Source organism: Anser anser (assembly GCF_964211835.1).
Source record: "Anser anser genome assembly, chromosome: 14".
NCBI classification, from domain to species: domain Eukaryota; kingdom Metazoa; phylum Chordata; class Aves; order Anseriformes; family Anatidae; genus Anser; species Anser anser.
In genome coordinates this window covers 3,348,874-3,367,819 of record NC_139735.1, presented here as the reverse complement: position 1 = coordinate 3,367,819, position 18,946 = coordinate 3,348,874, and the positions used below count along the sequence as shown (strand labels likewise).

The 18,946-nt window shown below is 49.8% G+C and overlaps 1 long non-coding RNA gene across 1 annotated transcript; it reads left to right on the top strand.

Moving 5' to 3' along the window:
* Positions 1–4,899: 4,899 nt before the first annotated feature.
* Positions 4,900–8,901, top strand: LOC310881241. The gene is made up of 3 exons (XR_014572261.1): positions 4,900–6,383; positions 7,749–8,186; positions 8,785–8,901. It is a non-coding gene; the product is annotated as an uncharacterized lncRNA (long non-coding RNA).
* Positions 8,902–18,946: the final 10,045 nt, after the last annotated feature.

Below are 18,946 nucleotides of genomic sequence, written 5' to 3'. Positions count from 1 at the left end.
CCTAGAAGAGAGTTAGGCACCTGGGATTTAGACACTCAGAGTGAGACTTTTAGAGGGATTTAGATGTCTGAAGATACAGCTAAGTACATAGTGGGATCTTTAAAAGCACCCACTGCTGTGTGTACCAGGAGTGTCTCCGCTGGCTCCTTCGGAAGCTCCCCTGACTGCCTGGGTAACTGTGGGAACCCCAAAACCTTCCAAAGGCTGGCCGCGAGCACCCCGTGTCTCAGGCAGCTGGGCACCTTTACGAAATCCCGTTCTGCCTTCTTTCTCTTTCCCAGAAAGTCTAGAAAAAGCCTTCGCTCATTTAAGAGCCAGTTCAGGAAAGCACTTAAGCATGCCAGGAAAGCGCCCAGCGGGATGCCGTGCAGCCCTGGCCCCACCGAGGCCGCAGGGAGCTGGGCCGTGGGCTGCAGGGGGCTGGCGGTGGTCCCTGGGGAGCTGCAGCTCCGGTCCCACCCTGCTGCTCGCCCCCCACTGCGGGGCGAGCCGAGGGTGCTGCACATCACGGCTAAAGCCGAGCAAGGTGAAGGAAGCCTTTTGGAGACTCGTGCTCTCGTGAGGCAGTGTTTAAAGACAGGCGCTAAACCTAAAGGCAGGTTTAAAGACAGGTAGAGCCGAGCCAGCTGCAGGTGCTGGCATCCCTGATGGAGCGCGGCGCTCCGCACAGCTCGGGTGAAACACTTCCCCTGGGAAACAGCATGAGGAGAACAAAATACCGCAAGTCAGTGCAGATTCGGAGGGGGAGGAAGCCTTATTAGCCTTTATGGCAGGGAAGCATGCTTGCACCTCTCTGCACGCCCTGCGGTGCCTGCGGAGATGGTTCTTGGCTCCCCTGCTGAGCCATCCCAGTCCCACAGACCAGCCCAGTGGCAGACAGCTGGGCATAGCACAGCCCCTGCACGATTCCTCTGCCTGGCAAGGCAGCAAAAAGGGCTGGATCCTGTCCTCAGAGGACTCGTCCTTGTACCTTAAGTGCCCCTGGCCCCCTCCGCACGCCCTTGGTTGGCAACGTCCGTGTTCGGCAGGAGGCAGGCAGAGGTGGCCCAAAAGTAGGTTTGGGAGGACGGGGAGAGGCAGGCACCTGATGCACTGACCCGAGGTGGCTTCGCATGCCCTACCTCTGAACACACCAACCTCCTCCTTCCCAGCTGCCTGTCCGTCCATCCCAGCCCATCCATCCCATACATACCCCACCACACGCCCCATGGACGCGTGCTGTCCCCCTCCTGGGCTGTCCCCACCGCCCATGTGCTGCCACCTCCGCCCATCGTATTTGCAGGGTCATAACTTGTAAAAGGCAGAAACTACTTGTCTACAGTTCAGCCTGCTTTCCTGACCCAAACCCGCTCCATTACCTTCCCCATACATTTCAGGAAGACCTGACACCGTACACTGCCACCCACCCACAGCCCCCGTGCCGTGTGTCCGCCTGCAGTACGTTTCCATCTCCCTCACTCCTTGCCTGCCTGTCCCCAATTTCCACACACCTACCTGGCCGTGGGACGTAACTGCCCAGTTACATATATCACACTGTTCTGTGTATTTTCATCTGCCTGATCTTAGAGCTTGAATTTCTTATTTATTTGCACAGTCTGAGCTCTCTGGTACAACTCTTCTACACACATTTAATCTGCTCATCTCTGCCCCATACCCACTCATTTATCTACCCTTTCTACCCCCTGTAGCTGACAAATACCATATAACTTTATAGCACATTTAGCTGACAGCTCCATCTCAGGCATATTTATCTAGTCTTTCTTTTAACACAGTTTAGCATCAGCTGAATACAAATGCATCATCTATTTCTACCTGCTCCTCAAAGGTGAAAGGTTAAAATTAAATTAGGGCTAGGGTTAAGCTTACCTCTCAGAGGGGTCAGGGCTTGGTTAGGGCTGGGGGTTGGTTTAGAGTTAGGAATAGGGTTGGTTTGGCATTGAGGATTATGTCTGGGTTCTGGCTGAGTTAGGGAGATGCCTGGGTTAGGTTTAGGATAGGACTACGGTTAGTATCAGGGTCAGTGGTAGGTCTGGGCTTGTGCTAGGGTGAGGATTTCAGATAAGGTTAGGGCTGTGGCTTAGCACTATGTTCGGATACTGCTAGGGGTTAAGGTTAGGTTAGGCTTAGTGCTGTGCTAGGACAAGGTTAGGGTTGGGCTTGTGTCAGCATTTAAAATTAGGGTTAGTCATTAGGGTTAGTTTTAGGACTGGGTTCAGTCAGATTTCTGCCTTCATCATGTAAATTCTCTGTTTATTTCTTGTGCAAACAGCTCTTTCTTTCCCTTTGGAGTGCAGATCTATTCTTCTCTCCCACACATTCACACATCCAGGTGGTTATATTTGAGTTTCATAACACTTAGCAATCCATTTTCCATTTTCATAGATTCTCATTTCCCTGACCTCTTTGCCTATTTTGCATACATTCGTGTCTCACACATTTGCTCTATCTTGCATCTACTAATCGCTCTCAATTTTTCTTAAAGCACTAATGTATTCACCACTTCTCCTGTTGCCTATCATACCTAAGACATCAATGCAACTAATGCCACTATTAACCGATCCTTTTTGCAGTCTGTTCAATACATACTCATTACACTAATGTCTGTGACTACTTACCTATCTGATCCATCTCATGCAAATTCTAATTAATCTCTCTGGATTTCCATAGCACATGGTAAACTATATATTTTTGTCTTCCTGCTTGTTCCATCCATATTCATCTCCCTGCTCACCCATACCCACTCTGTCAAGCTTCCTGGTACCCGCTCATCTCTATGTGCACTCTCCTACTTCTTCATCAATCATCCTGTCCAGAATTAATCCCCTGTTTAACATCCCTCTAATTCGTACTTGATCATCAGGCTAATTTCTCAACACTCCCAGCTCATGAATACTCCTCTGTCTTTTTATCTACCCAATACCTAGTCCAACCTGTTAGTTCCCTAATTGTTCCAAGGTTGTCTTTTCAGCATAATCTCTTTATTGTGTATTTTATATGTAATCTATTTTCTCCGTGCCTATTTTACCTGACTCTTCCTTAAGTACTTTTTTGCTTTTTCCCATATCTACTTTTCTCTTGCATTTATGCACTTTTTTGTGTGTGTCTACCCAATACTTCTTTTGATCATCTGTCTTCTACATCTCCTTTTTCCCACTTCTCTGTCTACAAAGCTTCATGGGTAGTCTAGCTGACCAGCTAACCTCTCTGTGGGTGTTACTCATCTATTACTCTATTAACTACTCATCTATTAACTCTGTTATTGCACTTCTACTATCTGTTCCTCCCTCTATCCACATTCCCCATAATCAATGCCCTATTCCCCCTATCAGTCCATATTCTCTGGCTGTATTAGTCACATATTTATTCCACCATTCCAGCTACCTTTCCGTCCCTTTACCTAGACAACACGTGTCCTGCCTGCCATAAACCTGTCCATCTCAATCTAATCTCTCTCTCTTTTGGCCTTTAATTTATTAAGCTGCTTTCTACACTTTTATCTAGTCCATCTTTCCAGTTCATGCAGACTTAGCTAATAATCTCTTTACTCTGTATACATACCCATCTATTCTTCCTTCCATCCGATTTTTACTCAGCTGACCTAACCCCAGAATGTTCTCAGTATTTATACGGGATCATCCTTATATTCATTTCCCCATTTTAGATCTGTTTGGGTCAGTGTTACTCAGGTCTCTTTTATTTATTTTAGCCTGGAACATTGATACACTTATCAATTCATGTCTCCCTTTATTCCATATGCCCTGGTAAGTTTTCTATTATATCTGTACTTTTCTTCTTTCTGCCTGTTATAGCTATGTATGTATAACACCTACATATTTGCAAAAGCCCATGTTTCTATATTTATTCTGTCCACATTGCTTCTACTTTGCTTAACTTCCCAGCCATCCAGTAGTTACTTTACCTATCCAGCCTAGCTTTGTGTCTTTCACATTTATCTAGTCCACGCCTACTGAACAAGCTGATATGTGATATACAGACACCTATTTGCTCGTTTTAACCTGGCTATCAGGCTCAGGTATACTGCAATCCATCCCATAAATCTTTATCTGTCTAGCTAATTTGTCTTATTCCGAGCTATTCTAAGCTTATTCTGTGCTACATAACTAATCATTCTTTGTCTTTATTTTTCCCTCTATAGTTCTAACTCACACCTTGCTCTACATTTTTAAATATGTTTATTTTTATGGCAAACAGAGCCTCTTCTGGCTGCATGTTCACCCCAGGGATCCACAGAGCAGCCAGTCAGCTCTCTCATACCTCTCTACCTAGCTGTCCAGCCAGCTCCTACCTAAACTTTCCACCCACCCAGATGGGATTTGCTCTAACACAACCTAACCTACACCAATTCTTGTTATTTTGTTGTCCATTAAGTCCACAATCACCTACCCAACCCCCTGGCTAGGCTATCAATTCCATTTCAAATACATGCACTTTCCCTCCATCGTTACTTCATTCGTATTAATATGAAATTATCTGCCCTCTGCAGAGACCCTGTATGTTCCTATACAATTATGCCAGTTATTATAATTTATCCATCCTCGATGTACCTGTCTGTGTATCTCGAACCGTTCGTTCCTGTAACTTTATCTAACCTGTCCTTCAGTTTACAGCACAAAATCCAGCAGCCAGCCCAGGTGACCACGGGGTCCATGTGCCCAACATGCTCTCCCTCATTATACGAGAGGCAATTCTGTCCAAAGTAACCTTTAGCAATAATGCTCTTATCAATCCGTGCCCCAGCCTTGTGTCAAAACGAGAGATACAGGGGCAAGGAGAGCAAGAAGAGGTGTTTTCCGAGTGAAGCATCACACAGCTTCGTGCATCTCAGAGCAGAACTAACAAACAAGTTTGCTCCTGGCACAGTGTGGGGGGATCAAGACCATCATGCCAATAAGCTGGAAAAACATGGGCATCAGGAACAGACAAAATAATCCTCTCTTTGTCTGTGAAATGTGTGATTTCCCTGACATGGGACCCATTCCCCCAGCGGTACGGAGCCTCACAGGTGTGACAGCTGCATGGGTGTTCTGTAGCGATGTCTGTCACCAGAGGTATCAGGACAAGACAAGGGACATCAAAGGTTCCTGTGTGAATTTTCCATTCCGTCCTTCCAGGTTTGATTTCCCAGTGTTTTTTTTTCCCAAATCTTCCCCTGACCAGGCAAAGTACGTCTGCCTGCAACTGCTCGCAGGGGAGTTGTGTACTGCAAAAGAGGTACCGCCCCCACCCCCCACATCTATTTTTTTTCCTGCTAAAATTCTGGATCCTGACCTGGCCTCAGACAGGAGCCGCACAGGGTGAACCTGCACGTCTGACAGGGTGAAAACCTTTGAACCCCTGAGTTTGGAAGTGTTCAGACCCAGGAATTTGGATTATCAGGATGCTGAGCCATGCAATTTGGACCCGAATGCTTTGCTGCTATTTTATCTATTACTAATTACCCTCCCAAACCCAAACCGTATCACATTATGGCAAGAAATCCTTTGGGATCAGTGAACCATCAGGTGGCAAAGAGAGACAAAGCAAGCGGGGAAGCTCATGGCGTTGGGAGCCGAGGGAGAGCCGAGGAGCCACACACCCCAGGAACGTTTGCTGAGTCCTTGCAAGTCGGGCAAGGAGGGCAGGAGCCGGGAAGCTCTTGGGAAAGTGTCATAAATACCTCCCGATACGCGCCGAGATAGCAGAGCCCGGACAGGCGCTGGCGGCCGCAATCACCCGCCTGTGTCAGAAATTGTTTGTCTTGGTCTTTGTATCGGTAAATGCCCAACCCAAACTCACTGATAAAAGCAGACACCAAAAAAAAAAAAAAGAAAGAAAGAAAGAAAGAAAGAAAAAAAATAAAGAAGAAAAAAAAAGAGAGAGAAAACAACCCAGAGACAAGGTCTCCTTGGGCCCCCAATCAACAACAAAAAGGCAGCAAGCAGAGAGTCATTTAGTGAGCATCTCAAAGCTATCTACCGTCTGCTGGAGGGGCTTTAAAGACATCAGATTTGTGTGTTTGGCTCAAGCCAAGCGAATTGTAGTCTAAAGCTTTTCCTTGAATTCAAGGCTGTGTTTACTGCAGTCAGGGCAAGGGGAAGGAGGCAACCCCAAAGCCCTCCCTTCTCCTCTTCCCCCACCCTGCAAGCCCCAGGCTTGAAACTTGATTTAAAAAAAAAAAATACAAGATTGAATTTCAGTTTGCAGGATTAGGGAGACGACTTTTAGGGGCTGCTTGTTGGAAAAAAAGCAAAGCAAAGCAGCTGGGAGGGATTAGGCTGAGCTGGCGTCTGCACTTTCAACTGATTCAATTTTGCTCCACAAGACATTGTATCTGAGCCTTTCTGGAGACTATTCAAAGCAAATCATTTTCATTTTACCATTTGGTAAGTGATCAGAGTCTATTTTTAGTGTCTTGGAAGCGTCGGGTTTTTTTTCTCTCTCCTTTTCTTTTCTTTCCTTTTTTTTCCCCTCTCTCCCTTTTCTTCCACCATTGTGTATCTGCATTTGGGGTATCAAGAATGGGCATGTTTTGAGGGATTGTTTACCACAGCCAGCAGCTCCAATTTATTTTATGCCTCACTTCAAGAAGAAAAGGCACCAGAGAGAGCTTGGAGCTGGCAGATCTCAGGCTCTGCACCAGGTTTTTTGTTTTTTTTTTTTTTTTCAGGTGATTCCTTACAATTTTGGCAAACCCAGCCAGTTGCAGGCAGGTCCCTGCAGCCTGAGGGCTGCTGGCAGGGGTCAGGGTCCCCCACACCAGGCAGGGAGAGGCTGCAGGAGGGCGGGGGGACGGGGCAGCCGCTGGGGGTCCCAGCTGATATTTTTCCAGCTGATCCTTCCCCCCCAGTTGATTTGCTGACCCTGTAATGTTTTGTAAAAACTGTGTTGCCCTTGCTGCATTTGTCACTGGAAAAAAAAAAATATATATATATATATATTATAAGAATATATATAAACACCAGAAAATTATATAATTTTCTATATAATTTTATATATTTTTATACATATATAATTATATATTTTTATATATAATATTTTTTCTGGTATATATATATAAACCAGAAAAGCTTTATAAAAATAAGAAAAGGAAGAAAAAGGGAAGAAAAATGTCCATACACACTTTGCAGGGGGTAGGGGGGAGGTAACTGAGGAAATGCTTTTCCTTCCAGTTTAAATGTACATTGCCACATTGTACTTTTTCTTACATTCCCCTTTACTGAACACTGAATGTTTGCAGAGTGTTATTATTTTTTTTCTTTCTTTCTTTTTGTTCTTGGACCTGTTTGGTTTGTTGCTCCATGAACCAAAGGGGTCACAGCGTGACGATGGGGATGCCACAGCATCATCCTGCACAGCCGGAGCATGTTCCTTGGGCTTTGCATGCCCTCTCCAAAATCACTGCCTGGGAAAGGCTCTTACAAGCGATGGTTAACAACAGTTGTCTTGCTGGCCCTGCCACACAGATTCATTGTGTACCTTTAGGGCAAGTTATTTATTCTCCTTGCATCTTCCCTTGTACAAAATGCCTGTAGCAAGGAGCAGAAAATGATAAAACGCTTGGGCGTCTTCCTCCCAGACTGTGTCACAAAACAGCAGCTTGCTCCGAGAGCGCCTTCCCCTGCTCCCTAACCGAGGGGTGACAGACAGAGACCTCACTATCAGACACTGCCTTTCCAAATCAGAAAGTCAGCCTCTGGAATACAGTCCCCTGGGATGAACGATTTTCTTTCTTCTCTTCCATTCTCCAGGAGGTGTTTTTCCTATTAGCGATGTCCGTAAAGCACCAGATTTGTGTAACAGCCCACAGCCTGCATCCCAAACAGCGCAGGTGCGTTTATTCAGTTTAGTCTGCCCAGCTGCAAAACAGGGACAGGCATCGTCCCTCCTGGAGGGGCATCCCCAGAGCAGTGTGAGCTCTTTCGGGGGGTGCTGGCAGCATCCCCCATGGGACCACCAGTCCTTAGGGAAGCTCAGGGCTGCCTGTGGTGGGCACCCAGGCTGGCAAGGTGCAGCTCAGGAGGATGGACTGAAGCCACAAGGAGAAATGCAACAAAACACTGCCTCTGCGCTGGGGAGAGGGCAGTGCAGCAAGTCCTAAAGGCACCAAACCCAAAACTGAAGCGAGGTCTGCGAGAAGCGGGGGCACTGACAAGGAGAGCACCCTCTGCCACAAGAAGGAGCTTTAGGTGAGATGGTTTTAGTCTGCTTTTCCTTAAACAGCAAAAAAAAAAAGGCCTTGTCCTGGTGTCCTGGGCTGAGCCTGTAGCCTGGCCGTGTTTTTGCCAAAGCAACCCCCTACCCCACAGAGCCAGGCAGCAAGAGCTGCTAGGTATTGTAATAGCAACTATTATTTATTCACAAGCTGGAGCAAAGAGGAATCTGCAAGCAGGGGGAGGGAAGGGGGAGCAAAACACAACCTGATCTTGTAAAAAAGTGCCTTAAAAATACCATACATGAAGGTCCTTGTACAAGGCTTTTATTTATCAGTCTGCAGCTAGAAGAGGAGAATGCAATAAGAGCGTGGCACACAGGGAGCTGGGGGTAGGAGGGTCTCTTATAATAAAACAGAACGGGTCTGAACAAAGCAAAAGGTTCTGCTAAACTGATGGTGGCAGATGGCATCAGCCCCACCATGTTCCCCTTCAATTGCGGGAAAATATAGTAAAGCAATTTAATGAAAACGCTTAAATAAGCAAACAGCGCAGTTAATTGAACCCATATGCATTAGGAAGGAAATCTAAAGTATACTGATTCATTAAGTTTTATATAACTGTAAACCCCCAGAACCTAAGAAGGAGTAAGAAGCCATGATGAAGTGCCAACTAGAAGGAGCCCTTCTCCCAAACTTCACTTCGATCTGTTTTGTTATGACAAGAACAAGTGGTTTTAACAAGTACGCCATAAATCAGGAGTGCGCGCCCCAGCCCGGAGTCTTCCAGGTACCAAACTGTGCTGCAAGCTCACATTCCTTTTCTTCTGGTCGGGTTTTTCATTTTCCAAGACAGAAATAACTGGAATTTGGATGCTGCCATCTGCAAGGAAAATGAGTAACAAGGAGCTGGTCCTCGAGGCTGTTATTAGAGCTGTTATTGAAGAAAGCTTACAGCAGGATCTAGACGACGCTCTCCGAGTCTTGTCTAAGCGAAGGCCACAGGTTCGCCACGCCTGGCTTTGGTCTGTAAAACAAAATCCTCTCTTCTGCAGTGACCGTGCCTCTCCGGCCACGACTCGTTGTGCAGAGAGCTGCTGCAGGCGGCAGAGGCAGAGCTGGTTTCTGTCCAGCCGGCCCCTCTCTCCCAGCGAGTACCCTCCGTCTAAAGACTGTCTTGGGGGGAACATAATTCTGGTCCTACTAAAGCAGGTGATGATAACAAGGCCAGAATCTCACCTACAAATCAGGAAAACTATGGAAAAGTTTGGTTCTGGATTCTCCTTGGGCGGTTTGGGCCTGGAGGTACCAACGCTGTTTGCCTCCTTTACCACGCTCTGGCTGGCCTGTGACACCAGGTTCGCTCTGTTTTCATGGGAACCTGATGTGCTGCAAAGAAAAGCCGGCAAGCAAATGAGGAAAACTTGATCCCAAGCCACAGAAATGGCGGCAAACCAGGGTTCAGGGCTCCTGGTGATGCTGATTGGAAGTGCCAGTGGCCAGGAAGGGAAGCCTTCAGTCCCAGCAAACTCTGCCTGGAGGTGAAGGTGAGAGACCTGCAGCCAAGAAGAGTCCCAGGCTGATCTTGGAGCATCCAGGAAAAGAGTCTCAGGCTGACCCTAGGGCATCCAGGCTGGCTTAGGAGGTCTCTGGCAACCCATGATGGCCTTTCCCCTTCATATCTGCCTGCTGATACTCACTACTCAGTGAACGGGGCAGGTAGTAGAAGAAAAAGTTATAACAGCAAAAATAGCAAAATTAAGTTTTCACGCACTAAGTTTGACCAGAGAGGCTAAATCATTGCACAGTGTACCTCTTGGTCCTCAGGGTTAAAATAATAATAATAATAATAATAATAATAATAATAATAATAATAAAGCATAAAGCAAACAGACGTCTTTAAAAAACATATAAAATATTACTGAAAAATATCTCGATTAAAAAAGAAAAAAAAAAAACACATTAAAAATAAAGAGATGACTCCTAGAAGGGATTTTCACAGAGGCTTATGAGTGTCACAGTTCCTCACCAGGTGATCCTATGGGGTGTGGGGCTCCCCCGGGGCGATGGGGCCATGAGGATGCCCAGGACACCCTGACCCTGCCGCCCCGAGCACAAAATCGATGCAGCCACCCTCCGAAGGGGAAAGCAACGCCGGTAGGTGAACGCAGCGGTCCCTGTTTGAGTTTCCTGGATGTCAGGCGCGGTTAATGCGAGTGAGACAGAGGGAGAGCTGAAGTGTTGGCCCCAATTCAACAAAGCACTTAAGCACGAGCTTAACTGTAAGTGCGTACTTAAGTCCCTCCTCGTGCAGCAGGACATATGTTGACGCCCGCTGAAGCCCGCGCTAAGTGCCTGCTTAAAGTTAAGTGTCTGCTTAAGGGCTTTGTCGGGTCGGGGCTGTTGTTTACTTCCAACAATTGATGTCTCCTGGAATATCCACGTTTCTGGTCGCAAACCTGACACATCTGTTTTCTCTTAGCGTTATTAATAGAGCCCTTCTTTAAAAAATACACGACGAGGCAATCTGTGAAAATCTGCGATCGCTGCTCTCGGGAGAGCAAGTGACCAACAGGTCCTGAGCACGGCCATGGACACCCCCGGTGTTTTTCCCATATGCTATATTTCCATTTTATTCAGAGGAATTTTAGGAGAAGCAACAGAGTTACAAAAAAATCTGGGGTCACCAAATAATTTGAATTTAGCTTGACTAGAAAAAAATGTGCTACTAATGTGAAGAAATCTTGAACTGTCAAAGATTGTTGGTATATAAACTTGTAAATTAATATTTGATTCTCAGCATAAGTGTGTGTCAAATTAATGTATACATGTAAATATCATAAAGATACAATTCTTCTCTTAGAATAGCTGTGTTAGGAAATCCTGAGCTGTGAGAGATTACTGGAATATGGCTTAACACCACCATCAGGCTGCAGAGGGGACGTCTTACAGACATGAAGATAATTCACAGCCTGGGTTCGTCTCAGAGACACGCACCCGTAGCCAGCGGGATCAGCCCCCGTGGAACCAACGCTCCTCCCTAGGCTCCACTGCGGTGTGCCCACCAGGATGCTCTCGGGCTGCTGCGGCAGGTAAGGCACAGAGCAATATTCTGTGGCTCTGCTCATCCTTTTTTAACGTTTATTTTATTACCTCTCCTGCATCCTGCTGTCCTGTGGGAGCAAGGCAGATCACTCCAACACCCCGGGCGGGCGCGGATCCGGCTCAGCCCTCCTGGCCCTGCCAAGCGGTTTCCCGGCGATGCTGGAGACTTAGACCACAATAGAAGGAAATCACTAAAGCTGAATTGCTCCAAGTAAGTCCTCAGCAGGGTTTGACTGGTAAATATTTAACAAGGAGAACTCCCTATCCTCTCCTGGTACGTATTAAACTAATACATTTATTTTAACAAGGGAAATGGTTTCCCCAAGCTCCTGCTCAATTTGAGCCCCCGACTTCTACAAAAGCCTAAGTAAGGGAGGCTTCCTGGGGCTCGGTAATTCACTGGGACTAAACGAGAGATGGCTCCAAGCCACGAACATGGAGCCTGGAGGCAACAGGACCTCCCCAGGGTTGGGGAGAGCTTGGTGCTGGGGCTTCCATGGCCACCCGTCCCCAGAGAGGTCCCCTGCCCGCCTCCAGCATCCCTGCTGCCACCACTTCCCGACCGCTTCAGCCATCTCATGGAGCCGGGTTGATAGTAACTCACTCATGGTTTCCTTGTGCTGGAAATGGTTCCCACACCTCCAGGTGGGTTTTGGGGCTTGGTTTGGGGGTGAGGTCCCGGGCAGAGAGGCAATGCTGCCTAAGGTACAAAGCCAAGCAGAGCAGCAGCCTCAGGAGAGCGAGCAGCTCCCGTCCCTGCTCCTGGGCAGGTGGTGCTGAGGCTTCACCCACCCCCTGGTCCCACTGCACAGGGCAGAGGGGAACCAGTAAACCCCAAGAGCCAAACACGCCGCACAGACTGATGCAGCAAAAGCTAAAAACCTGCCGTATCTCCTGCTGGTTCCTGACCTGGGCTGCACACAGGCGGGTGCGCAGCGTGCAGGGCTGGCTGTGCCCCCTGTGCTCTGAGCAGGAAGGGGATGGTGGGGCAGGATCAGCCCCATCTCTACGGCGCTGGCACGACCTCTGCGGGTGCAGGCAAGCCCCGAGGCGGCAGGAGGCTCTCCTGCTCCCGTGCTCGCCTTTCTCAGACTTGCCCGCGAGGAAACGAAAAGCTCGGAAAGCAACTCCCAGCTTTGCATCTTTGCTCAGAGCCATCCCATGGCTCCGGCACTTCCACTCTGACTCACGGGCGAGAGGGCAGGTTCCAACAGCTGTGGTCACCTCTGCCAAGGCAATTAGAGCTCCTGGCGTCACGGCCCAAAACTCTCTGGGAAACTTTCCCCCGGCTCAGCTTACCCCAGTTGCTGTGCATGCGGCGGAGGCTCCAGCCCGCGAGCAGCCGCGGGCAATGCCCGGCTTTCCCAGGACAGCGTGGGTGCTTGGAGGTGGAAAGGGCAGATGTAAAACCTCACTGCCTTGGTAAGAGCAAGCTGGTACCACCGAGCATCCTCTGCTCCACAGCCCACGGAGCACAGAGGCTGCCCCTGCATCTCCCTTGGTGCCCTGCAGGTGGGTGGTGTGGAGAACCCCTTGTAGATGGGGCCTTGAGCAGGGAAACATCCAGAAAAAAAAACACTTTGGCCAGCATCTGATGCTTTTTGTGCTGCCGTCATGGTCCAACATCATGCCTAGCCTTCATCACCACCAAAAACTAACCCATTAAATGTGCCTCGAGTAACCTCCAAGTATTGCAGTCTGCCTTCAGTCCTTCCCAACATTTAACAAACCTCCCTCTCAGAAAGAGTAGAGACCCATGGAACACCCCTAAGCATTTCCTCACCCTCCTGAGCACGCAGAGACCCCGACCCTGTCCCCGACCTGCCCCAGCCTGTGGCAGGCCAAGGGCTCTCTCCCACCACCGACGGGATCAGCAGGAAAATCCTTTCCTCTTTCTGTTTTTCTGGGACTGTTCTTCCAGCACAGAGCAGCTTGGCAGTACAGTAAATAAGAAACAGATTTCCAAATGTTTTGTTTTACCATTTTCTTCCTCGTAGCACTGGGCGCAGACGCCGAGGACCTGGCTCCCCACGGCCTCCCCCTGGCTGGCCAAGCTCTGCCCCCCGGCAGCCATCCTGCAGGGCGCAGGAGCCAGGCACGGGCACGGTTTCCCAGGCGGGTACAGGGGGACAGAGTGCCCACCTCGCCCCCCCCACCTCATCAAGTCAACACAACGGCACGGACAAGTGCTCGTAAGGGCCCAATTTCTACGCAAAATGGAGAGCTGGAAAGGAAGCACGGCTTCTGGGGCATACCCCGTGCCACGGATAGCAAGCGGTGCAATGTCCATCACAGTCCTTTGCTCTCTGGGCCAGGGCTACAGCAGCTTCTGTGCTGGTCTGAGATTTTATTTTGCTTCTTATCCCCAAGGACTTTGCTCCCATGTGCTCTCACACCTCTGAGCATTAATGTCAGGTCTGAAAACTCTGGGACCGACTCTCCTCCCATGCCAGGATCAATACAGAATAACTTAACCCTGGTGTGCTGGTACACAAGAGGAATATGAACCAAGTAATTCATCTTTTGGCCAGGTAGTTGCCTCTATTACAACATAAATCCAACTGTAGGCCTTTTATTAATCTCCTTCTAGCCGGACTCCCCAGTGGCTGACCCCTGGGAAGTCCCCACCGAGATCAGCCCCTCCTCTGTGAGGATCCTGCAGCTGGGGCAGGCGCTGGGGACGGTTCTGGGTCTTGTGGCATTTATGTGTCAGAGCGTGATGCTACCCGGGAGCCTTGTATCAAACACAGCGTCCCTCTGGAGGGACCTCCTGGGCGGGAAGAGGCCGGACTCACGCAGTAGCACAGTTTTAGAACAAATTTGGAAAGTTCCAAGGAAAATCCTTCTGGGATAGGGTGATCTTGTCAAATAAAGGCTGAACCACACACAGGATGACTAAGTACACAAAATATTCCTCAGCCCGTGTGCTACTCACAGGTCTTTCATCTACTGACATGTCCACAGCCGAAAACCATGGTGCACCAAGTGACTGTGGAGGGCAGTGATGGTGGGGACAGCCCCGGGTGTGCCTTACACCACCACCCCACCATGATGCCATTACCAGGACCCCTGCTGTCCCCCGTGTCGCTGTCCCACAGCGCTGTGGGGTCCTGCAGCCCCGCAGGAACACACGTCATGAGATCCTGAGGGAGCCAACACCAGCCTCTGGTATGTATGCAAAAGCCTCCAAACGTCTTTATCCTCATAAATGGATATTTCCCTTTTAAAAGCAACGTTTCACACATTGCAGATTAGTTTTCAGAATACATCAGAGCCGCTTAATGAGGCAGATTAGCCCTACACTTGTTTCAGCTAGAGCCAGAAGTGGCAATAATCGCAGTGATCCAGCCTCTACTGCCAGCACGCCTCCGGGCACCCCCAGGAGCTCTTGTGCAAGGCTGACTTGCAAAGCAGGCAGCTAAATTGCGTGCTTCTGCGTTTGGCAACGTCGGCACTCGGCTGCTTGCCACGCTGCTTGGTAATCGCTGAGGATCACGGAGGTGGCATTACGAGTGGAGAGCTCCACAGCAGAGTCTGGAGGCTGCAGGAACCGATGCTGGCATGGACTAGTTCCCAGCTACTGCTCAGTGTTTTTTGTTGTTCTTTTGGATTTTTGCTATTACGGCCGTTGCTTCCAAGTCACCCGGAGGAGCAGAGTGAAAGCAGATCAGCAGCACCGCTGCTACAGGGGACGATCCCTCCTGTAGCCACAGCCACAATGGGAGGGAGGACCCCGAGCTCAGCACCTTCCACGTTGGGCTCTCAGCTCCCAGCTATGCTTCTCCCAGTGTGGGCGCCCCTTCTGAGCCTGGAGCTGAGCCTGGAGCTGCAGACACAGGTGCACGCAGCCTATGAGCAATAGGCCTAGGCAAAGAAGTTACGGTGGGCAGGGGGTTGTATTAAATAGACACAATCCTGTTGGGTTATAAGACAAAATCAGCATCACCCTGCTTAGTGACTTAGGAAGTAATTAAGAGTGGTTTTATAGGTACAAGTTCCTGCTGTGCAATAGACCAGTAAAACCATGTCTGAGTCTTCTGATGGACGCATGCGAGGACGTGTGTGACACGCGGGCAGGGCTCGTGCCACGGGTGTGCCTGCGCCTGCTCATCCCCAGCCGGTCAGAAAGCCATCGGGCACTTTATACGGACCCAAATCCCTGCTCACGTCCACCCAGTACATACACGGCCATGGCTCCATCGGGGCTTTGTGGGCCAGCTTGGATAGCAGTGCCCGGGAACCCCTCATGTCCCTAGGGGCTGGCCACTGCGGTCTGCAAGCAGGGCTTCTAGGATCGGAGGCAACCAGCAAGAGCCAGGCATTTCCTCAGATCCAAGTTTCACTCTTTAATAGCTCAACATTAGCAGGACGGGCAGGAGGACACTTCCAAAACTCCAGAATGAACGGCAGGGATGGGACCCACCAAGGCTCGAGTCCCTCCTTCCCCAGGGCTCGAGAGCCAGCCTCCTGCTGGCAGAGCAAGGCGACGTTTTTCCACGCCGGTTTCAACCATTAATTATCATCTCTACAAAACCCTCGCAGGCTTCCAAAGCTATGTAAACAGAAGTGAATTAAAATTATTTTTTCCATCGCTGTTTAAAACGTGCAATGTTTTCTCTAAATGGCCCCACGAGCAGAAGGCAGAGGGTGAGGCTGAAGCGGCCCCCTGGAGCCCGGCCAGGCCCCAGCCAGTACTTTATATTTCACTCCGAGCTGGTCGGAGCGGAGGTTTAAGAGGCTTTGAACACAAACAGCGCGAGGTTAGCTAAGTCCTGCTTTGACCAGCGCTGAGCGTTGGAGACATAAACAGATTTCATTTGAACTGGGCTTAATGTAGCTGGGTTTACAGACCCGCAGCCGATGTCGACATACATCAGGGGTGTTGTATATTTAGCGTGGTCCAACGGCAAGGGCGAGCGCGGCAATTCGTAGCCGTGTCCCCGCGCCGCCACTGACCCCTGCACCCCTCCGCAATCCCGGCCCTTCCTTTATCTGCAAAATGGAAAGAGCTGACCTACTTCACAGAGCAAACCTGGAATCAATTAATGTCTAGCCTGCATTTAGGAGAGGCAAAACACTATATAAACATTATGTATCATTTAGCTTCTGAGGAAAAGCCATCGCCTGACAAAAGGGGCCTCTCTTCTTTATTTTATGGAGTCCGGCTTACACTGGTACAGCCCTCCTGACTTCTTTGGCCTGGTCCTAATTTACACCGGCCCGAAGAGCAGGAGAAGCACACTCACAAATACATTAATTTTCTTCATTAATATGTGGGGTCTCTTTGCTGAGCACCCACAGCTCTCACTTGGCTGTCCTAGGACAAAGCCGAGGCGCAGCATCATGCTGCGTGATGCTCGGCCCTTGGGCTCTGGTTTTTGGCCACTTTAGCAGAGAAATTGGGTCATTTTTGGAGAGGAGGAGCTGTGTGCCCAGCTCGGGGGGGCTGTATGGCACAGAGGGAGGGGAAGCAGCGCTATGAAGCTGCCTGCCCAGGTGAGTCCTCCAGCCCCTGAAACGCAGCCTGTCTCCTAGCAAGCCTCCTGCTCCCTGCAGGTTATTTTATGATTTACAGGTTGCTCTGCCCACGTACCGCACATCCCCAGGTGCCATACTGCAGCCTGTCCGCTCTCCATCCTGGTATTGAGGCTTTTTGCACCCAGAAAGCAGCCCATGGCACACACCTCGCCCCAGCCCTCTGCAGCTCCCAACCTGGGACACACACACACACTCCTCCCCAAACCGACAGGCTGAGAGGGCTCTTCCAAAGCAGCAACATTTCTGGCCATCAGGCACGGCCACAAGTATTTTAAGGAATCTGAACGACTTGAGAGTGCTTTGCCTTTTCCAGCTGCGAATCAGAAACCCATCAGCAGGGTGGAGGTTTTAACACTCTCCACCTTTTTGGTCATTACCTCCAATTGCTGTCCTCTACTTTCATCCTGAATCACACATCAATATCCCAATATCCCTGCTGCACTTCCCTGGCCTTAGACTTTTATTTTCAGTTTGCAATTAACCTCAGACCATTTATGACTGGCATCCTTTTGCACTGTTTGCTGTCCCGCAGTCTCTGCCTCCCGTGTGCCATTTTCTCAGCCCGCCTGAGCCCTTCTTATAAACACAGGGAGGCTTAGGATTGTTTTACACATTACACAAAAGTTTTATCTTACCACTAAAATAATGAAAAGCAGGATTACCACCAGCCCGCATCCCGTGCTGGGGACACTCAGCTGCTCGGGCACGGTGCTGCTGGCGGTGACACCGACAGTAGGGCAGTGACGCTGTCCCACTGACGTCTCAGTCCTACCCACCTTAGAGGGATTTGTTAATTCAGATAAGCAAAGTTCCTGTAACCTTGGCATTATCAGCTTTGAAGCCTGCAGAAACTCTCTCTCGGATGAGTGTTTGCTTCCCCCTGTCCTTGGAGAAGGCACAGGAGCAAACCTGCGCTTCGGATAAAATCCCAGGTGATGCACAGGGACCTGCACAGGCACAGACCTGGGTTACCTGCAGAAAAAGGGAGGAGAAAAAATTTAAATAATGTATCAGCAAGAGAATTTACCTGGAGATTGCGGAAACAAGAAGCACATGCAATATTTCTGGAGGGATGGGCGGTGAGGGCACGCAGCAGGAAGGCCTGGTACCTGCACTCCTCCGCGTGCCTGGCTTGGTGGAGCGCATCCCATATAGCTGTCAGGGAAAAGCAGGTTTTGATCTGGTCCCTCCCCCAAAAAGGCCACATCGTGTACTAGAGCACCACATGTGTTTCCATCATGTCGGGGAAGTTTTAGGAAGTATCCCTCATAAAACGCAAAATTATTACAAACGAGAACATGAAAAACAAATTCAGCAGGATCTCATGTCAGGGGTTTCTCTCCAGCCCTTTTACGAGGAGCTCCCGTTGCGGATCCGAGCCCCCTCGGGACGCTCGGGGCCCGGGGCCGCCGCCTGCTGCTCTGCTGCCAGCGGTGCCACGAGGGATGGGGCACGGTGCTGCTGGTGCTGCTGGGATTTACGGGGATGTTTTCTAGATGTTCCAGCCCCCAAACCCAGCACCCCCAGGCGCTTTCATCCCCCTCCAACTCTGATTTCTCGGTTCCTGACACCGTGTGCCGGCAGGGAACAGTGTGGCAGGTAAGCAGAGACGTGCGAGCGCGCCCCACTCTGCTAATCCCGGCTGTCTGCACAGCCAGAGCAGGTCACGGTGGCTCGTCCCTGTCACCTCGGGCAGGTCGAGCTCTGCGCTCACCGCCGTCATGCTGTGGAGCCGTACCTGTGAGCAGTACGCCCCGCACCACAGGGCTCCTCTGGCCTTACCCGAGGCCACGTGGCTGGGTGTGCGTTAAAACCATCGGATGGATCCGAGCAGGTTACTCGAAGATACCAAAGCGTACCCCAGCACAGAAAGGAGCTGCTTCATGGCGAGATATTATGCCCCACTTCCTTAGCACGGTTCTGCTTTCTGTGGCTCCAAGCAGCCCCTTAGTTTCCCCTAGCAGAGCTTTTAATTTGTCGTCTTCTCGTCCGACATATTTTTCTTTCATCTCTCTCGATAAGCCAGCAAGTTCACGGTAGAGAAGCTGCAACCTGCAGTGAGAGAAGAGCACGGTAAAAATATCCCACTAGCAGCTGGATCGCGTTCAAATACCATGCGAAATGCCAGGGTGTAAGGCAGACAGAGAGCAGCAC